Source organism: Vicugna pacos, chromosome 3 (assembly GCF_048564905.1).
Source record: "Vicugna pacos chromosome 3, VicPac4, whole genome shotgun sequence".
In the NCBI taxonomy this organism is placed as follows: Eukaryota; Metazoa; Chordata; class Mammalia; order Artiodactyla; family Camelidae; genus Vicugna; species Vicugna pacos.
Window position 1 is genome coordinate 71,613,901 of NC_132989.1, and position 20,468 is coordinate 71,634,368.

The window sequence follows — 20,468 nt, forward strand, 5'->3', positions numbered from 1 at the left end:
CATAGAGTTTTTTTTCCCTCATTTAAAAAATCCCTACATATGTATTAAACTTTGTGTGTAACAGAGGTGGCAGCACAAACCCATATAGACAATTGTCTAACCATATTGACCAAAAAAAAAAAAAAAGTATATACCTTTCATCAGTGTAAAACTAAACTCTAAGTAGATTAAAGAGCTGAATATGAAAAATAAAAACTTAGAAACTTTTAGGAGGAAAATGGGGGAGATTAAACTTTTAAGACATTGCAATAGGAGAGGATTTCTTAAAAACTATAAGGGATGTATTATAAAGGAAAAGATGTATACATTTGACTACACTGAAATCAGTAAACATCTGTATGACAAAGCACTATAGATAGAGTGGGAAAAAAATCTCAAACTGGAGTTTTTTTCTCGGTTTCTAAATTTCAACAAACAATAATTATCTAGAATATATAAAAGTGATTTCACATCAATAATTAAAAACAAAATGGCCAAGGTATGAGGAGGCAGTTCAGAGGAGAGGAAAGGCAAATGGTTGACAATTGAAAAGATGGTTAACCTCAGGATTTATCAGGGAAATGCAAAGCAGAAGAGCAGTGCGGTACCATTTCACATCCACCAGATGGGCAAACATCGAAAAACTTTCTCATACTAAGTGTTCTCAAGGCCCCAGGAAAACAGAACCTCATATTTATTGACTGAGGGCAGATTTTGTACCATTATTTTGTACAGCAAATTGGTAATTCCCAGTAAAGTTGGAGATGTAGGTCCTCTATAATTAAGAGTAAATACTTGGAAGTGAAATAACTAAGACTGTCTCGCAAATGCTCAAGGGGCACTGTTTATAATAGTAAAAAAAAAAAAAAAGTGGACATGACCCAAGTCTATTGACTGGAGTGGAGGTTTGGCCAACTACAGCCTCCTGGGTCAAATCCATCTCACTGTCTGTTTATACATAGCTTGCAAACAGTTTTAAATGTTAAAAAATGTAAACTATTAGAGACCAATAATGTGTTATATCATGTAAAAATTATATGAAATTCAAATATTAGTGTCCATAGTAAAGTTTTTTTTAAAAATTGAAGGGTACTTAATTTATAGCATAGTAAAGTTTTATTGGAATACAGCCATACTCATTCATTTAAATGTTGTACTGGGGGCCCCCCGTGTGATTCTGATGCACACCAGGTTTGATGAACAGTGGATGGAAGAATGGATACATTGTGGTGGATGCATACAATGGAATAGTATACAGTAGTTAAAAATCAATGAGTTAGATAGATGTATATTAACATGGCAAAGCATTAAAGTGAAAAATAAAAAGGATATGTATAGTTTGATGTTACTCCATACAATTGCATAAACAATAGTATATGTGGTTTATAGAAGCACTGCAAGCAGCGTAAGTTCTAAAACATGCATATGATAACAATCCTAATCAGGGAATTGTGGTCACTTCTAAAAAAAGGTGGGGAGGATAGAGAAGGGACTGAATTTTTGCTGTATTTATATTTTATTCCTTAGAAGTACAGCGATCTGAATTAAATGACAAAATGTTAATGTCTATTAAATATGAGTAGTATGTGTGACAGTTTTTATATGCTTGAAAAACTTGTAAATTGAAAGTAAGAAAATTTAAAGCCATGCATTCTCATTAAAAAAATTTAAGAACGTAAAGTATAATATTAAATAATTGCATATTTCAATATGAAAAGCAATCTATAATCCCACCACCTGAATATGATTACTTACTAATATTTTGATATTTTCTCTTCTAGTCCTTTTTTTTCCCTATGCCTAGTAAAATAGTTTTAATTACATGATATTTACAATTTTGTATTCTTTTTCTTTAATATTGGTTCTTAGGAATTTTCCATAGTTATTCTAATTTTTATAACAACCGCATATACTGCATATATGCATAACATTTATGATTTTTAACATACTATATTCTTGCTATAAAAATTTGGAAAATAAAGTATGAAGAAAATCAAAACCATCTGTCATGCAGTACTTTGATGATATGTTTTATGTATATATCTCTCCAGTCTTGATTATTGTTTTGCATCTTTAGTTTTTTTACTTAATGACGTACCATGAGAATTTCCCCATGATATTCGTGCTCTAAAACCTAATTTTAAATAGCTCCATATTATTCTATTGTATATGGATTAAGAAGCACAAATACTCATGTAACCTATCTTCCTCTCTTACCCTCTGACAACATCTGTAAGCATGAGTTAGAAAACTCTGAATTATCTGCTGCTGATCCCTGTGGGACCAAGGAGGGAGGGGCAAGTGCTGGGGGATATTGACAGGAGGAACCCTGATCTCCCAGGAGTGGGCAGGGAGAGGGGTGCCCTGGTTCTCACCCAGAATGGGCTCTACCTGAGTTGAAAGACACTCTTTGTCTTTTTCCATCTCTGCTTTCTTCTAGACTGCAGGTGTGTGACTGGTTGGCTTGCTGGGTGATCTTTTTTGGGGATGATGTATTGTTATGGTTCTCACCTTCATATTAAGGAGATAAGCGATGACTGTTAGGTGGCAAATATAAAGTCAAATCACAAAACCTTCTAAACAAAAGGTTATTTCACTCTAACTCGTTTTGTGTAATGGAGTGGCCCAAGATCACATGTCCAACTTTTCTTCATCTTGTATGGTGAACTCTCTTGGAACAATTCTGAAATGTACATTGTTTCCTATCTTAATATCCTTGAAACTGGGGTGGGTCGCACAATCCCTTGTGTTTCATTATCACTTTTAACTATTGTTCCCATTTTAATGTCTCTGAAACCAGAATGTGACTTACGATCAATGACTTCTTAAATTCAATAAAATACACTATTCTAAAGCTGTGGTTTTAAATCTAGGCTACACATTAGAATCATCTGAGGAATTTAAAGAAGTATAAGATGCTGGGTCCTCATCCCAGAGATTCTACTAAGTTAGTTATATTAAAAACTCCTAAGATTTGGTTTGTTTGTTTGTTTCTTTCTTTCTTTCTTTCTTTTTAGAGAAGATACTGGGGATTGAACCCAGAACCTTGTGAATGCTAGGCATGGACTCTACCACTTGAGCTATATCCTCCCTACAGAACTCATAATATTTGAACCAGTGTCAGAGCCTTTCATGGAAGGAAAAATAATGTCATCATAGCATCAAAACCAAGTCAGGGTGGCTCTTAATAAAGTTACTGGAAGTCCTGGCTTCCAACTGTTAGAGAAGTTCATCAGGTGCTCTTGAGCAAGAAGAACAAGCACTTGGCTTGAATCAGCAGATCTGTACTGACTTCTAGTGTTACGGCCCTAGGCAGGTGATTTAGCCTCTCTTAGCCTTGGTTTCTTCATTTGTAAAGTAGTAACATACCACTTCACAGGGCTGGTGTGAGCATTCGACAAGACATGTAACAAGATGCCTGCTGCATTTTGGGACACATTATGGGCACCTATTAGCAGAAGTTTTCTTGCAAATACCGTTAATTGAAATTGGAAGTACATTTCTTGAGCCTGGGAGGAAAAAAAAATGGAACTAAGTGTGGTTTATTGACATCTTTTGAACGAATTCCTAGATTAGGGTCTCCAACTCATTTAACATGGTAAAAACAGATGGCAGAGTCAGTATCAGCTTATTTTCTCCTATTTCAGAAAATCATTAAGGGAATTGAGTGGAAAGGACTTACATTAACAAACTTAAGTTTTCATTTCCAAAACATTTCTAAATTCATCCAACTACACTTGGAGGGAAAGGGACCAGTTTTCCCAATTAGCTGGTAATCACAAATGATAATGTGAACTGTGGATAAATTCATGTGATAGTCCTAACCTGGACCTTATTTCCTGTTTGGGGTTTGGTGAATTGTGTGCTTTACATTGCATTCAAATCAATTTCTATATGTATCATAATGGCTTCCTGTGTTTGCTAAAGAGATACGTAATGGCATAGGCTTTTTCCACTATAAGAAAAGATATTTTCCAGCTGTGTTGCATTTCTGGAAATGGAATCAGCCGTAACCACTGGCACCAAATATTTAGCAGTCTGGACGCTGGTGGAGAGAAGAAGTGAGGAGTTTGCACGGCTCTCAAATCGCCTTTGCCACAGGGCGGGTAACATAATGTGATATTTGTGTGCTCAGAATAGTTGAACTTGTGGGGAAAGGCAGCCTTGCCAGTTCTCAGTGTCAAACCACAACCTGGAATTATCTTGCCCGTCAAGACCTTTATCTTGAATGGGCAGGGAAGCTGTTTTCCATATATAGCCAATGCTTGATTATTTGCTTGTGTGCATAACTGACTTTATGGATTATTCACTGCAATTTTTAGGTCCAGCCTGGGTCCTTTTCCCCCAACTGTCTTGCCACCCACTATGATCCTGTAGACTATCTCCTCCTTTTGGTTGGTATGTGCTGTGGAATTCAGTTGTCATGCCAGCATGCTCACATTTATTAAATGCCTATCTTGGGCCAAACTTTTTATTAGATCAAATCTTTATTCAACTTGGTGACGTAAGTGGTATCATCTTATTTTCCAGAGGAGGGAACAAAGATTTAGAGTTTAAGACACTTGTTTCAGGTCATATACAAGTTTCAAATGTATAATGCCATCTAGGTTAACCATTACTTTTGGTAACTTGAGCCACAGAAACTTCTCTGTGAGTATGAGGACTCTGAAATAATTTTTATCAATTTAGCATAGCAAATTTGAACCAATCTCCTTTTATAAAGACAGACTAAACAGTTTAATACTTGAGAAGGCACACAATAAAATTCAAGCTGTGGAACATACACACTATGATTGTTACAAAGGTTTTAAAAATAAAATCAGTTGAACAAAGATGGTTAAAGGGTCTTTACTGCTAGATAATTATTCTTTTAGGGCAGATTGTAAATGTAGGCATTTTCCCCCTGCATATATTTTGCTTGATGGAGAGCAGTTCCCATGTGCTCTCCAGATGATTCCTTTGTTAATATTTCTGTTTAAAGCCTTGTTACCTTTGCTCCTTGTCCTACTGTACTTCATTGTTTCCATAGCAACAAGACAGAATGAGGAGTGGGTAGCAACTGGCTCCTGAGAGAATAGAAATGCTATGGAAAGTTCCACCTGAAATAACATGCAAATCACTTGGGCATATGATAAACAACAGAGAGAGTGATGCTTTTTTTGGGAAGACAGCTTATTTGGTTTTTGGAATATGCTCATTTTTCTGACAGCTTCTTTTTCTTGTTATCTTTCTTGCCTTTTTTTTTTTTTTTGTATTTTGGAGGCCAAAATAAAATCATTAAAAAACAAAAATTCAACCTGACATTGCATGTGACTCAATGGCAGATGCAGCGATTTGCGTTTCCAGAGATAGCTCTTGAGCACAGCATTTAAAAAAGCTTTTAATTGGGAAATGAATTTGCCTCTTGATTAAGCTACCTCTGGTTGCTAGGATATAGCTGAAGAGTGAGATGTTCTTGTAAAGTGAGATTTCCCCAATTGTTTTGCTATCAAGGACTTCTGTTATTATTTTTCCTTATAGCTTTCCAAAACTTGTTCAACATACTCACAGAATTAAAAGTTTCAATATGGGCCTCTATGGCCTTAACTCAGAGAAAGACAAATTTCTGTTTTGGAATTTAAGAGATCTCTTTTTGGAATACTGAAAATAGCTTTTAAAATAGAGTTTCCCAAAAGAAAATCACTGTTTTGAGATGGTCAACAGAATAGAGTGGGAAACATAGATATTTTACATAAAAAAAAATCATAGAGCTGTTTTAAGTATCCCTTTCTTGTACAACACAAGGCACAGTATAAACACAGTTTATATCTTATGGGAATAAATAAAAATACAGAAATGGGTTCCTGGTAAAGGTGGGGGAAGTGCCTGATCATCTCACTTCGAGTGCCAAATAAAGTCATTCTTCACAGCTGTTCATTGCTGTTATTTATGGGGTATTACACAAAGACTTTTTTTTTTCCCCAGGTTCAAATTTTCAAGCAATCAGGGATCATAGAAGACATTTTTAAAAGCCTCCAGCGGTAATGATTAAGCTCCGTAACACCTCCTTTTATGCAACATATAGTGTAACTATCACATGTCAGCTGAATTCTCTCAAGTCACACCCTGTCTTCCAGTATCTTCATGCACACCCTCTCCTGGGATCATGCCTGCATACTGGAGTCCCGTTCATAAAGCCCGGGGTCTTGGCTTCCAAGCCTCTCTATTTAACGAGATCAGTGTTCATGTTTCAAGATGAAATTGTCTGACCACTACTTCACAATAACCTGGGGTGCCTGTTAAAAACGCAGAGCCCCAAATCCAGACTGACTGATCCATTGCTGGGGGTGAGATGTGTCACCTGAATTTTGGATAGGCTCCCTGGTGCTTTATTTCCTGATGCTCAGTAAAGCCCTCAGCTAAGGGAGGTGGAGGGTGGGGGCTGCCTCTGGTGCTCAGGAGCTATCAGGTCATCATCTGCATCAGCAGAGCTAACACCCGCTCTCCTCTTCTCTCCATCACTGCACCAGCCCTCCGAGCCCCTGAACCTGACCCCATCATCTGCCTCCTCACCAGGCCTTAAGCCCATCCGGGTGCTCCTTGTATTTTTTTCTTAAAGTCTTTTAGAAAATGATCTCATCTGTAAAACATGGATTGGGAGTGGGTATATGTGTGTGGTGAGTAGGACTGAGGTGAGGGGTTGGAGAGTATCTGTACTTTTGTCCCAAGAGCTCTGTGCTCATAGGATGACCTTGATTTCATTAGCTCATCCTGGGCGTGGCGGGTGGGAGGGCTGTAGCTGGAGATACTCCACGCAGGGCCCGATATAAAAACGTTTCTGCTGAGTGAGAGGGATACACACCTTGATAAAATTTAGGGGGCCGTATGTTTCTCTAATAGATTACTTCAGGACCGTATGAATCCTAGCTTGCATTTCCTGAGAACAAACCACATTGTGGCTGAGGAAAGCGAACCAGAAGCATTGACAGATATATAATGAAAACTACTTGGGTATTTAAAAATATATATTCATCGGCAATCCACAAGCGGATAATTTTGAACTAGCCTGAAAGAGGTGCTGTTTCCAGTGTAACCAATGGATGTCTCCGAGGTAAATACGAGAGGAGCAAAGGGAGTGACAACCCACTTGGCACAGGTAGGAAGTTCCAAAGTGGCCTGCCTCTTAGAATCGCAGCTGAGGGATGTTGTCTACAGAGTGTCCTGTGTGTGGGGGGGTGGAGGGTGGGGGGGGTGGGGTGGAGGGAAATCACGTGACTTTGGGATACGGATGTATGGTAGCCGTCTTTATTTCCTCCCAGACCGGGCTGGCCCTGGACTCCTAGGCCTGGAGTGATATTGAGTAAATCACATGCCCACCTCTAGGTCTGAAAATTTCTACCTTGCCCCCTGTGAGTTCCTAGTCATCCTGTGCCAATACTGAAATTGCTCGTGAAATTCAGGGTCTTTATCTTTAGTAAGTGTTCGGCGAGGCAGCGCTAACTCTGACGGCACAGGGAGTAGCAGCTGCTCAGCTTGGCTGCTTTTGACACCTAGCAGAGGTCACACCTTGTGGGAAGGGGAAATCAGGGAAATATTACCAGCATACGGGGAGCAAGAAAGGTCCCAGGGTGTAGGATTGATAACAGCCCAGTCTAGAGAGGAGCAGGGTGTGACTGGAGAGCTTGAGAGGCCTCGGTAAATGGGGAAGGGCATGTGGCAAATGTGAGAAATAAAAATGAGGAAATGAAAAGTTAGCTGTAGTCATTCCGTCATTTGCAAATGATTGATAGCTTTCATAGCCATAAGTTCTTTTGATCCTTCCAAGAACACTCACCATGTAGGGGTGGTGGTTGTTCCCAGTTTACAGATAAAGATGCTAAGCCCACAGAGAGGCAGAGTGACTTGCTCAATGCTAGCCAGGACTAGGACACAGGTCTTTTGTCTCTGGTTCTGCTCTCTTGTCTATTTCTCCCACTCCACACTGCTGACTAATAGACTGAGAGTAACCCCACACTGACCCTGCCTACTTCATAATTTTGCCCAGGGTCAGCTGAGCAGGGGATAAGTGATCAGAGAAGAAGGCATACCTAGGAGACTGGGAACTTTTCCCCGAGGTTGACTTAGACTAAATGGATGTCCATGACCAATGGTGTTTCATTAGGCTGAACTGCATAATGGGTCTTTAATGTGGGTAAGACAAGACCACCCAACTCACTTTTAACTGATGAAGCTGAAACCAGATCTGTAGAGGTGAAAGGCTTGTGCATTAGCCCTGTGATAATAGATTTCCAGATGGCTGGAATCAGACCTCTGTCTCTGCTTTTGGCCAGTGATATTGACCAATAAATTGCTTTATGTCAATAGATCAGAGATACAGTGCAAGTGAATGCTACATGCAGATAACAGTCTTTATTCAGGGTCTTTTGTAACCATTTAATGTGCAATCTTTAAAAGACTCTCAGAGGGGAAATGTTCTGAGAAACCTCTTTGAAAGTTTTCGACAGGATACATTTTGTAAAGAGTAACATATACTAAAATTAAGCAAGGTGTACTTGTAAGAAGGGAAAACATAAGGGCATTTGTGAATGGTTTGAACAGTGCTTGTTACAAATAGCGTTGCCTTTCCAAGCGTCCTCTCCACAGATGTAATTTTAAAAGCAGTGTCATGAGTGGCACACAAAAAGGTAGAAGACTATTCTTGATGTAGCTGTCATTTTCCTTTTAGAGAAATACAATTATTTTCCAGTCTACTTTATATAAATGTAAATGTGTGTCTCTGAGAAGGTTTCTCTCCCCTGTGAATTAATGTAGTCCATTTGAAAAGGGGCGATGAATGGGCTACATGTAAATTATGACTTCCTGGGATGTGTCTTTGACATTCAATTGAAAGAGATGAATCTGGTTGAGGCTGGTAATTGTGCCTCTTTCCCTGTGGGCTGTAAGTGTATTTGCATGGGAGGGAAATGAATGCAAAGGTGTAGGCAAGAGTGCCCTCAGCACCTCAGGTGAACAGGGGGCATCTTTTAGCGATGGTTTTTTCCAAAGTTGCTTTGAATGGTCTGAGAAGTAAATCACTTAAAAAATTATTGGTGGAGCTTAGACACTGAATTTCATGTCTTCTTCATGTTCAGAATCTGGCTCATTATGGTGAGAAATAACCCCCAAGCTGAAAAGGGTTGAAGCGAAGGCAGGGCTCTGAGGAAGAAGCCAGCTGGGCTGAATGGTGATGCCAAAAGCCTTAGAGGCAGAAAAATGCAAAGTGCCTCCCGGTTATGCGTGTTTGCTAGTGAGATTGTGGAGATGTAAGAGATTTTGTACTGGGTAAATCCGCAGCAAGAATCAGAATTGAGGAGGAAACATGAGAAATCAAACACAGCTCTTAGGTTTCTTAGAGAGATAGAGGGAGACAGAATTGCCTGTCTCTCTCAGCTCAATATTTCTGTGTTGATCTGAAGAACATAACTGATCTAAAATTAGGGCAAGACGAAAGACTTCTATTCTTACATTGAATAAAGCAGTTGTTGATTTCATTGTTCTTCCTCAGGGACAATCTGCAGCTAGAACCCACACACAATGAAGAGTTTTCAGGTTATAAGAAATGGCGTTACCATTACAAATAACTTTGCCTACTTTCTTTTAAACTTTGCCCTCAATATAATGTAGACAAAGATAATTTTATGCAGTTATAGGTGTTCTTTTTTTTTAACTTCCTAAGTATATTTTTATTACATTTTGAGAAATTCCCTCATTCTAATTTTAGAGACCATGTACAACACGGTATGGGACAGAACAGGGTCTTAGGGCAGAGTTCAGTTAACAGGGGTGCTGCTTGGGCAAAGCAGGACAAAGCTTTCTTTAAATGTGATAAAAACATAAAATTTACCATCTTAACCATTTCTAAGTTTACAGTTCAGCAGTGTTAAATATATTTACGTTGTTATGCAACGGCTCTCCGGAACTTTTTCATTTTGCAAATCTGAAACTGTCCCCATTGAACACGAACTGCCATTTCCCCCCCAAACCCCCAGCTCCTGGCAACTATCCTTCTTTAATAAGAAGAACTGTTATCCTAACTTCTCTTGGTTTATATTTCTAATTAAAAAAGGACCAAGCATCAGTCATTCCTTCAACTCATCAAATACTTGCTGAGTTGCTTACTGTGTGCCAAGCTCCCTTCTGAGTGTTGGCAAGGCTTATCTCCCTTAAGCCTATGAGATAGTGCCTGAGGTCGGGCTCTCTGGCAATCAGATGGAGAGGCGTGTGCAGGAAGTTTATGGGGGAATGCTTTTGAGATCAACACCTGTGGGGTGAAGGCAGTGGACTGGGAGGGCAGAGGAGGAGGGAGGAGTCGCAGTACCACACAGCTGCAGCAGGGGACTCTGCAGAGCCCACTGGGGACTGGGAATGCCCTTCAGCTTTGTCCCATCTTAAGGCAAGGGGACTAGGCTTTTACACACCCCCTCTTCCCCACCACTCCCCACCACCCTCCCAATGATCCCAGTGGGTGTCCAATGCCCCCAGGAAGGGTGTGACCCTGGGCAAGGCCATCTCTCAGCAGCTGAGAGGTGTCAGCTATCGATATTCCTAGCAGCTGGGGAGGGATTGCATGAGGGCTGAAGGGGGGCTGTGGGGTAACCCACTGTAGCAGTCAGTACAGGCATTATTCTCCTTTTGACAGAAGAAAACCAACCTTACAGGAGTCCAACAATTTCCCCAAGGTCACGCAGCAACATGGAGGGCCAGGATGAACCCTGTGCAGGCTGGTCCGGAGCCCGCACTTTCAACTGCCATTTGCCTTCTCCTGCAAACCAGGTAAGCACACCAGTAAATGAGGAAGATGCTTTCAAAGAGAAGTACATGCTCTGAAGAAAATCAAAGGGCGCACTCTGCTTCCTGATACATCAGCAATTTCGCCGTGTGTATGGCAGTGACAGTGACTGCTAGCCATCTTCTTATAAGGACACTCATCCCAGTGGGTTAGGCTCCCACACTATGACCTCATTTAACCCTGATTACCTCCTTAAAGGCCTTGTCTCCAAGTCCAGTCACATTGGGGGTTAGGGCTGCAACATACGAATTTCAGGGGGCCACAATTCAGCCATAAGCACTGAGTACAAAACAAAGTTAACTATGTTTCTTTGCTATAGGACTTCATTGTCCTAAAGAGACCCTTCAAGAGGGCATCTATTAGCGTTTCCCTAACTTATTTTTCTTTGAGATTCTATGTTAATTTTCAAGAGATCACTTATTAGGAATCTGGAAAAAAAACTGCTCAAAATAAACTATTGTGCTAACCTTGTGTGTGCACTGGTGTGTAGTCAGAGAAAGCTGAAGTGGGTGGGGCTGCTGGTTCTTATATTAAGCATTCTACTCTTACATTTTCTTCCTGGTTTTGATGCAGGTTTTTACAACTACCCCCAACCAGACCAGTGAGACGTCCCCTTTCTTTGCCAGTGAGCCTGCTGATCACAGCACACCTCTGTCATATCAGGTATTTTGGTTGCTATGCATGCTCAGGGACCCTTTCACAGTTTCCCTGGAAAGCTGAAGGTGTATGACATCTAAATATTAACAAGTGGTCTGTCATTGTATTTAGCAAGCTGTCCTTTCACTCCCTGAAAAGAATACTACTAAAATATGATGCTCTTGCATTGACATTGCTGTAGTGTGACGTGCTCATTTGTATTCATGCTGAGCTTCAAAACAAGCATCCTAGCCTGCAGATTATTCTAATTAAATCGCTGGAAAACCATCCAGCATGATCTCATTTGAACTTTCTGTAATTGCTTACTTCCTCTTCTTCTTTTTAATGCATAAATAAGACCTTCAGATTTTAATTTCCCTGTGACTTTCCTTTATTCATAAATACTACCTTTCCTGATGTTTATCATCAGTTCGTTTACAGTAAAAGTTTATTACCTTATCTTTCTGATGCGATGTTTAAAGGCAAATTGCTATAATTCCCCCTTATTAAGGAATTATTATTAATAAATATTGTGATTTATTGCTGCAGAACATTAAAGTGTATAATTTTCTTCTCTGTGCTAAGTGTTATTATACAACAAATGGGAAACTTTATTGTTATTTGGTTGGTTCTATTTAGGAACATTCTCTCAAAGGCAGGACAGTGTTGTGGAAATGTGACCTTTGGATTTACAGACGCCACTATCAGCGGCTCGACCCTAGGGTTTCTCAGTTTTTAAACGTGTAAAATGAGGCTATATTTTTTTGGCAGAGAGGATTCATGTGTTTGCAAGGATAAAGGGAGCTGAAAAAAAAAGGGAGTTCTTTTTTTCATAAAAAAAAATAATATCATTTGATCACTAATTGACTGGAAGGTTCTAAAATCTTGAGCACCCAATATAACCCAACCCGTCATGCACGTGCGTGCCTGCACACATATACGCCCCCCCCCCCCACACCCTCTCATGTCAATATCTTCCTGCTGTTCTGAACTTTATTTAACCATTCCTCTGTTTTGGGTGTTTACACTGTTCCCAGTTTTTGCAATTATAACAATGGTACAGTAACATTTTTTGTACATGAATCCTCCCCAATCTGATTATTTCATTCGAGAAGATTCCAGGAAATAAAATCACTGGGTCAAAGTCTACATACTTAAACGTTATATGCATGTATTTCATAAATACTGCTTTGCTGAAAGAAAACCCAACTAACATCCCTAACGAGGAGTTCACGACAACAGCCGTCCCTCCACGCTCTTGCCAGTACTTAATAGCAGCATCTCACTGTTGACTTCATTGCACATCTACGGTTACCAGTGATCAGTAAGGCTAAACACTTTCTAATGTGTTTATTACCAGGTGCAACTTCGCAAGAATCATTGCATATGCCTATCTTTATATTAGATGTCAACTGTTCGTCTTATTAATTTATAACAATCCTTTAATACTAAAAAGTCAAACCTTTACTATATTGTTTGCAAGTCCATTTCCCGTTTATCATTTGATTTTAATTTTGTTGATAAGATTTTCTGGTGGACAGATGTTTACATCATTTCATGTGGGCAAACAAAAACATCTGTTTATTAAATATGGGTGGTGGCTATGTGAGCATTATATATATTTTTTCTAAAGATGATTCTTAGATAAAACCAATTCAAAAATCATACCTGCTCATTAAATATTTCTTTCCTTTTGTTTACACTTGGAAAGCACTTTCATTTCCCCCCCGCACTATTTCTTGAAGAATTCATCTCCTCCCCCTGGGTTTGTTTCATAGAGTGTTGTAACTGTTAACCTGTCTGTGTTCCTGCTAGGCCATGAACTAGAACCTTGTACCTCTGAGTCCACAGTGTCTGGTAGGTCTCATTAAACATTTATCGAATAGAGGAAAGAGTCTCTGGGGGAGAAAGACCTATGAGCAAGATACACAAGTCTGCAGCCCGCGTGGTGGCCACAGTTTCATCCCGGGGCTATGGGAACGACAGATCTTCAAAACAGGAATCTCTCGGCAGGAATGACTTCCCAGGGATTTCGTGGTGTAGACTCACTGAATCAGTCAGAACATCTGAGACTCCACCATGAGTACATGTCAGTCTCCTCCCCAACGTACCCCTCTCCCATGATGTTCTGACAGCATGCGCACCTTTGTCAGTGATGCTGGACAGACCAAGAGTCAGGAAGAGACCGGCCACACTAGACACTCCTACCACCAACAGCATTTAAAGGCAGGAGCTAAACTGTACGGCGTGACATATTTCCCATCAATAGAGGCTTTGGAGTTAGCCTGGCCTTCTAAAAAGAAGGCGGAGTTCTTAAGGGACCTGGCCATGTTAGTTGCCTCTGATATCCTACAGTGCCCAGAAAATCGCTGAACATCCCGTAGATGCTCAGTGGTACCAAGGGGTCCTCATTTCCTTTTCTTTTGCAGATTGCTATTCTTAACGATTTTGTGTGTAACAGGAGGACTTCTGTTTTTTTTTTCTTTTTAGCCTTCCAGGATTTTCATTTTTAACCAAATGTTTTTATATATATATATATATTCAGGGCTGAGAATAAATATTCTAAATATAATTTTAAATCTCGATTGAAAACACCGGCTATTTTTCAAAGCCTTAGTGTGGATTCCAGTTTCAGCTCACAGTTTCCTTGCTATTTTATGTCGCAGTCAGATGCGAGTTGTCCAGAAGACTCTTTTTTCATCTAAATGTAGTCTGTTTCACACTTAGATCTGTGAAGCAATTTGTTAGATAAGGAGGCATCTCTGCTCCGGGCTGGAGGCAGAAAGTAGAACATCCATAGGAGACTAGAGAAAATGAGACAGCCCAGCATAAGCGAAGCAATTTGGTGAAGAGAAGTTGAAGGGAATCTCTGGGGTCTGACAGCGTGGAGTCGCCATCTGTCAGAGGTCTGAGTTACGTGGGTTGAAAGTTCTGTGCAGGGCTAAGTAGTTGTCTGAAAAGCAGTTTCTACTGAGAAATCAGCAACTGGCTATATTGGCTGCTTATATGATGAAAAAGAGAAAGATGGAAAGGAATGCGCTGGCAGGCGTGGTCCCCACGGAGCCCTCCAGCGTGACCTCTTCACATCCTGTGCCGCCACTGAAGTTTCGCATCACTGTTGTTTTCTGATTTTTCTGCTTTCAGCCTCAGGTATATCTTTTCATGATTTTGCTAGAATTTTCTTCCTCCAATTTTTAAAACCTGTGTTCAAAAACACGTCACATGAAGTTTACCATATTAACTACGTTAAAGTGTGCCGTTCAGGGATATTGAGTTCATACGTGATTTTGCTGAATATTCCACACTAAAGTTTTCTCTTCGGGATTTCATGCCTCAGGCCCATGAGGCCACTGGAGGGCCAATCGATTGGTAGCTGGCATGGTCGGAATGAGCCTGAAATTGTTTTATTTGTGTTGTACACTTGGATTTTATTTTTGAAGAGTAATATTATTGGTGGTGGTGTTAGTGATGGTGGTGGTTTAAATGTGAGACCAAAAATAAAACCTGGCTCTGCTGTCAAATATGACTCTTAGGGATAATTCAGATTAAAAAGTCTTTGGAAGCTCGGGAATCGAGCATTCATCCCACACCAGAGCTGACTTTCTAACTTGGTGCTCATTCCTGTGCCAAGTTCGCATTTCAGCTCTTCTCAGGTGTCTCCTAAAGGCAGTGGGTGCAGTCACATTGTTTTGTACATCTTCCACAGTAGTCCTGGGGACCAGCCGCGGGGTTCTAGGGAAGTCACTTTTCCATTCTGTGCCATCGTTCATCCTGCAGATAACGGTGGCGGTTTTGCACGTTAGGGAGGAGCTGGGAAGAATAATGAGATCTGTGTAAGGAGCACAACAGAATCGTGCTGTCTTCAGTGGGATCGTCACGTGGGCTGGCCCTGCTCTGTTCTTACAAAGCATCTTGGGTACCAGGAGTTGTCAGGACTTTCTGGATGGTGTGTGTGTCTAGGAGGTCCCTGTGAATGTATATTGTTGCTGTAATTAGCCATTCCCCCCCTTTTCACTCAGTAACTCAAACAAACCCAGGCAGTAGAATAAATGACACATTCCTCACTGCTGCGCGGCAGGAATTCTGCCTTGCCGCATGTAAATAGTTATTTGCAACCTGACGAATAAAAAGAAGAGCCAGCTCAACGTCTGGACAGAGTTGTAGGTTGTCTCAACAAAATAATTTAGGAGGTGGGGATGTCTAGATTCTTCTTCCATCCCTGTTACGTTCCCATCCCTTCCCTCTCTTCCTTCTCTCCTTTCTTTCTCTGGTGCAGAACAGACGACCTAGTCCATCATGCCTTTTTTGGGTCAATATCAGTTTACTTTTCGATCACACCAATTACACACATCACTGTGTGTAGTTGGCAGCTACGTTTAATCGTAAGACCTGGAGAGAGATACTCTGACGTTGCTCTGCTTGTTACAGTTGTTGTCCTGTAGCTAAGAAGTGGAATTCTGGTTTTTGCATTTTGAAAAAAATAATTGCAGTTTGTACTTCATAATATCCTGCACTTAAAGAACATGATTACTGCTAATTATCATTTAGAAAATTATTTTTTGCTTGATTAGAGATTTTAAATGTGTGTCCTTAAATCTAGTGGGTCTTCATTATGTATAGTACTTTCTATTCTACACGGGCTTAAATATTAATATATGGAAATGTAGCTTCATTTGCCGTACTTTTGATGTTGGAAGCATAATCAGTGTAATTGGCTTAGATTGTTTTTTCTCCTGTTTGTATTTCATAGGCTCTAATGTCATTAGTGAGTTGACTACTGAGTGGGTGATCTGCATTTCAGAACTGCCTCTTGAGCACATTATTACCATTGGTTTTGATTATTTTAATTCCCCTTCACCCCAGGCAAGCCCTCAAGCTGCACCGTATTATTCGAAGAACCGCTGTCTTCCATTCAGTGAGCAAGCCTTTCTGTTTTTGAAAACGCATCAGCATTCTGATAAACGCTGACAGTTGTACTTAGTCTGGGGGAGGAACTTGATTTTCTGTAGCATGGGGGTGAGGATGGGTAGGTAGGTAGCTCAAGACTTGTGTGACTTCATCCTGAATGGTGGCTAACATGGTGCCCAGAGGGAAGCGGGGTGCCCAGTCCGCTCGGCTTGCAGAGACCGATCGGGGTAACTGATGAGCCCTGAGCCTCCTCCCCGCCTGGAGCCAGGGCTCCACATCTGAAGCACTGCGGGCCGTCTGTTGCTGGGACACGGCAGCCATACTCTCTTTGCCCTCCCTGAGGCTTGTCTTTTGCCCTTGGGAAAAGATTGCTGGATTGACTTAGGGCTTGGGATTCAACTTCCTTTTGGTTTTTGAGTGGGTTCCAAAACTAACTGTAAAAAGAACCCGGCATTCAAGTCTAAGTTTGGCTACGGTCAGCCACGGAGTCTGCTCACCCTCTGGCCGGGATGCTTGCGCTCTGTTTGGCTGCTGGTGGTTATTAAGTCATTTGTAGCTGCTCAGGATTTTGACTGTTGAGGCTGCAAGGGAAATGACCAGCGCCAGTATTCTGCTCCTGTCTTTTTATAGACAAGAAAACAGAGGCTGAGAAGGGTAGAAGCCTGGCTTGAGATGACACAGTTACTGAGTGGCAGGGCTAGGGGGCAAAGTCCCCCTTTTCCCAGCCAGAGCGCTTTACCTTTTTTTTTTTCCAGTGGAGTTACTGGGGATTAAACCTAGGACCTTATATATGCTAAGCACGCACTCTATCACTGAGCTATGCCTTCCCCCTATTTTTTTTTTAATTGAAATAGAGATGATTTAACAGCACTGTGTTAGTTCCAGGTGTACAGCATAGTGATTTGGATTTTGTGTAAACTACATTCCATTATAAGTTATATTGGGCTTATGATCTTTACTTCTTAATGGTATCTTGTTACTGGATGGTCCAGAGTAGCAATGTGTTGTGTGCACCTGCTAACCACATCGTTCATGGGGGTGATTGACAGCCGTACGTGTGTACATGTAGTTCAGTGTGTTCTGGGAAGGCAGAGGCTTTTATAAGGGAAATGAGAGTACAAAAGGAATGTAATTAGAAGCATGTGTATATGTGTCTACACACATGGACGTGTTAAGGAGTCTAGCAGGGTGATTCTGCCCGAATGTGACCCAAGACAGCTTGGATTTAAAGAGCTTCTCTCCTCCCTTGTGCTGGGGCAAGCTCTCTGCTCCTGTAGTGCTGGAGAAATACAATAGATTGGAGCTCAGTGGTTTGAACTGCTTGGAAGGCACTGCTGAGTGAGACTCCAACCCCTGGTTAGCACTTTTCTTCACTGTCTGGTTTGAACTGAGGATCTGGAAGTAGAGGCTCTTCCCTGGGGAGGCTGGAGGGTAAGAACTGGGCAGTTTGAAGTTCCTATAATCATTAGCGTAGGACCCACCAAAGTGCAATTCCTAATGAATTTAATTATTCTAGAAATTCTTAATTATCAAAAGGGCTTTGAAATGTTTTCATCAAGAAGTCTCCAGGGTATTCTGGGCAATGTGACATTAGTGTCTAGAACCGGCAGTTCTTCTAACAGTTGGTTTAAGTTAATTTGGCTTCATCAAAGGAGGCGAAGAAAATTGATCCAGGCAATATTTTACCGCACATGTCTAGGAACGAGAGTCTCAACCCTAAATAATTGTTTCCTGCTGTTTCCTCTTTGGGCCAGGCCTCTCCTTATTTTAATTTGTTGGTTTCTGATAAGGGATGTAAGTGAACGTCCTCCCTGCTCAGTCGTGTGTGAGAACCTGGTCTCCTGAGATACCCGGGCTGTTCCATCGCACCACCTTCCCTGACAGCTCAGTTAACAACATCCGGCGGGGGTGCCGCTTGGCACTGGGCAGGCCTTGCACTGGCCAGAACATTTGGAGACTGACTGCATTTTGTTGGAGTTGCCAGGGAACTTTCAAATTGAATGGACCTGGATACTGAGATTTACTTAGTGAAAAGGACAGGATGGACTAGGTCAGTGATTTCTAGACTCTTGGATTCCCTGGATCAATAAAACATCTAAAGTGGTTTTGAAGACTGATACAGAATTATCAACCTTCCTTTTTGCCAAGTAAGGGCATCAATAAAGGACCAAGGTATCACCTACGTGACTGCCACATATGTGCAAGGGAGAGAGAGGAGGGACAGAGGTAGTTTAACAATAAAGGAGAGCCATTACATTCAATTTGAAAAACTATATAACCCTTAATAAGGTGTCTTTTTTTCTTTTTTTTGAAATTTCATCAAAGACCGGTAAAAACTGGCATTTAACTATGCCGGGTGACCTTTTAGGAATCCTTTCTGGATAGAACATTGACTTGAATTTGACATCCTTCACTACGACCTAGAGAGTCTTTCATCCTTTCTCAGTGTTTTCCTTCTCAGTAGCTTCCCTTGCGTGTGTGCTCTCTGCCCCTACCCCACCTCCCGCTTGCTCCTCCTCCTCTGCTCTCCTGTTTCCCAGGGACCCTGTGAAGGGCAGAAGGGCTGTGCGCCACCACTCTGGGTGCCCCTGTCCAAGGGGCAGGCTCCTCTGCTGAACGGGGTGGTGTTCTCAAACGCAGCGAGAGTGCTACCGTACGCAGTACTCACGCGGCAGATTAAAAGGTAAAACATCTTTGTTTTGCTGACATCACCTATTCAGAGACACTTCCTTGCTATAATCCTCCAATTATCTGGGCACCTATCGAGCAGTTTGTGTTCTGAAGATTTTTCTAATTAGTCTCTGCTTTATGAGACTAAATCAGAAAACCTTTCTTCAACCAAGATATGTTAGTCGTTGACGTCTCTTCAGTCTTCTAGGTCTATCACTCTGTCATAGGAATAGATTAATGGGCTGGAAATTTCTCCCAAGCTTGTTTCCTAATGAATTTTGGTGATCTGACTGCTTTTGTTGAAGCCAGAATTTACAGAAACTGTAGGTCTGCTCGTTTTTCAATACTTGGCTTTCTAGTTTCAATCAAGTATTTCCAAAGTATGCAAGAGTCAAGGGCAATTAAAAATATTTATATAAATGATACATCTAAACCTGGTTGTGAGACCCAGAAGATCAGCTGGTTTGGCTTTTTGAGCAAGATTACGTTCAGGTGTTCCTCATTCAAATGACATCTAGGGAACTATTTTATCGGTTAGTATGAAACAAAACAGTTTCCTTTAGTGAATTGTAGTCCTGCATTCCAATCATTATAAAGCATAAAGTACAGCAGATGGAAAGTGGCATCTCAACTTAGTTGCACAGGTTTGAATTCGAAGACGGGTGGTATCTTTTGACTAAAGGAAGGGCATTCTCTATGAATTCTTTAAACCTTCAGATATCATTTTTGTTCTGTCTGTTAAAGATGCCAAAGTCTTTTAACTGGGAGCCACGATTGCTTAAAACATTTTGGCAGGCATTTTGTCGAAGATGGCTTTCATATCTATGGGGTATTTAGGATCTTCTGTAGTGGAAAATAGAGTCTCCTGAATGTTTAAGTTCTTCACATAAAAATGTTGTGGTCTGTATAGTCCAAGAGTTAAAAGATCAACAAACTCATGGTAATGCTGGGCTTGGCAATTTGAATCTGAGTGGCAGAGTTTCAGGAGAGCATGAGGTCTTTTAAGCTTACATAAGTTTTGTGTTTAAAGCACTGGGCACGCGTGAGGGTAACCTACCAGCTTTGGCGTCTTCTGAATGGCTCTGCCCTACCTCGGCAGTGGAATTGTGGACAGAGCATGAACTTGGACAGAGAATCCCTGGGCTCAGGCCCTGACAGCGCCTCACTGGCCACTAGCTGGAGAAGGTCTCTACCCAACCTGTGGTCTCCTTATCTGGGAATGGCAACACTTCACTCAGAGGGTTACTGTGAAGATTAGAAGACATTGTGCATAGAAAAATAGTTTATGGATTGTGGACCTCTGATCAGATGTTAAGCATTTGCAGTTGTGCTAACCCTCTCAGAATCAAGCATGGTTAAGAATTGATTGGGGCTGACCACATACCTCCTACCCTTTACATTTTCATCTAGTGCTGTGCGAGGTGTCTGCAGCACCCCTCCTTGTCGGTCCTGCTATGTTGACTTGACA

General features: G+C 41.1%; 1 long non-coding RNA gene across 5 annotated transcripts in view; it reads left to right on the plus strand.

Annotated features, from left to right (window-relative positions):
* LOC140695650 (uncharacterized) overlaps nucleotides 1–20,468 on the plus strand; it is a 141,395-nt gene that overhangs the window by 89,879 nt on the left and 31,048 nt on the right. For 3 of the 5 annotated variants that reach the window (XR_012071384.1, XR_012071383.1, XR_012071382.1), the window contains 2 exons: nucleotides 10,637–10,770; nucleotides 11,360–11,449. This is a non-coding gene — a long non-coding RNA (uncharacterized lncRNA). The remainder of the gene's footprint in view (nucleotides 1–10,636; nucleotides 10,771–11,359; nucleotides 11,450–20,468) is intronic. The other 2 variants (XR_012071386.1, XR_012071385.1) reach the window with 2 other exon arrangements.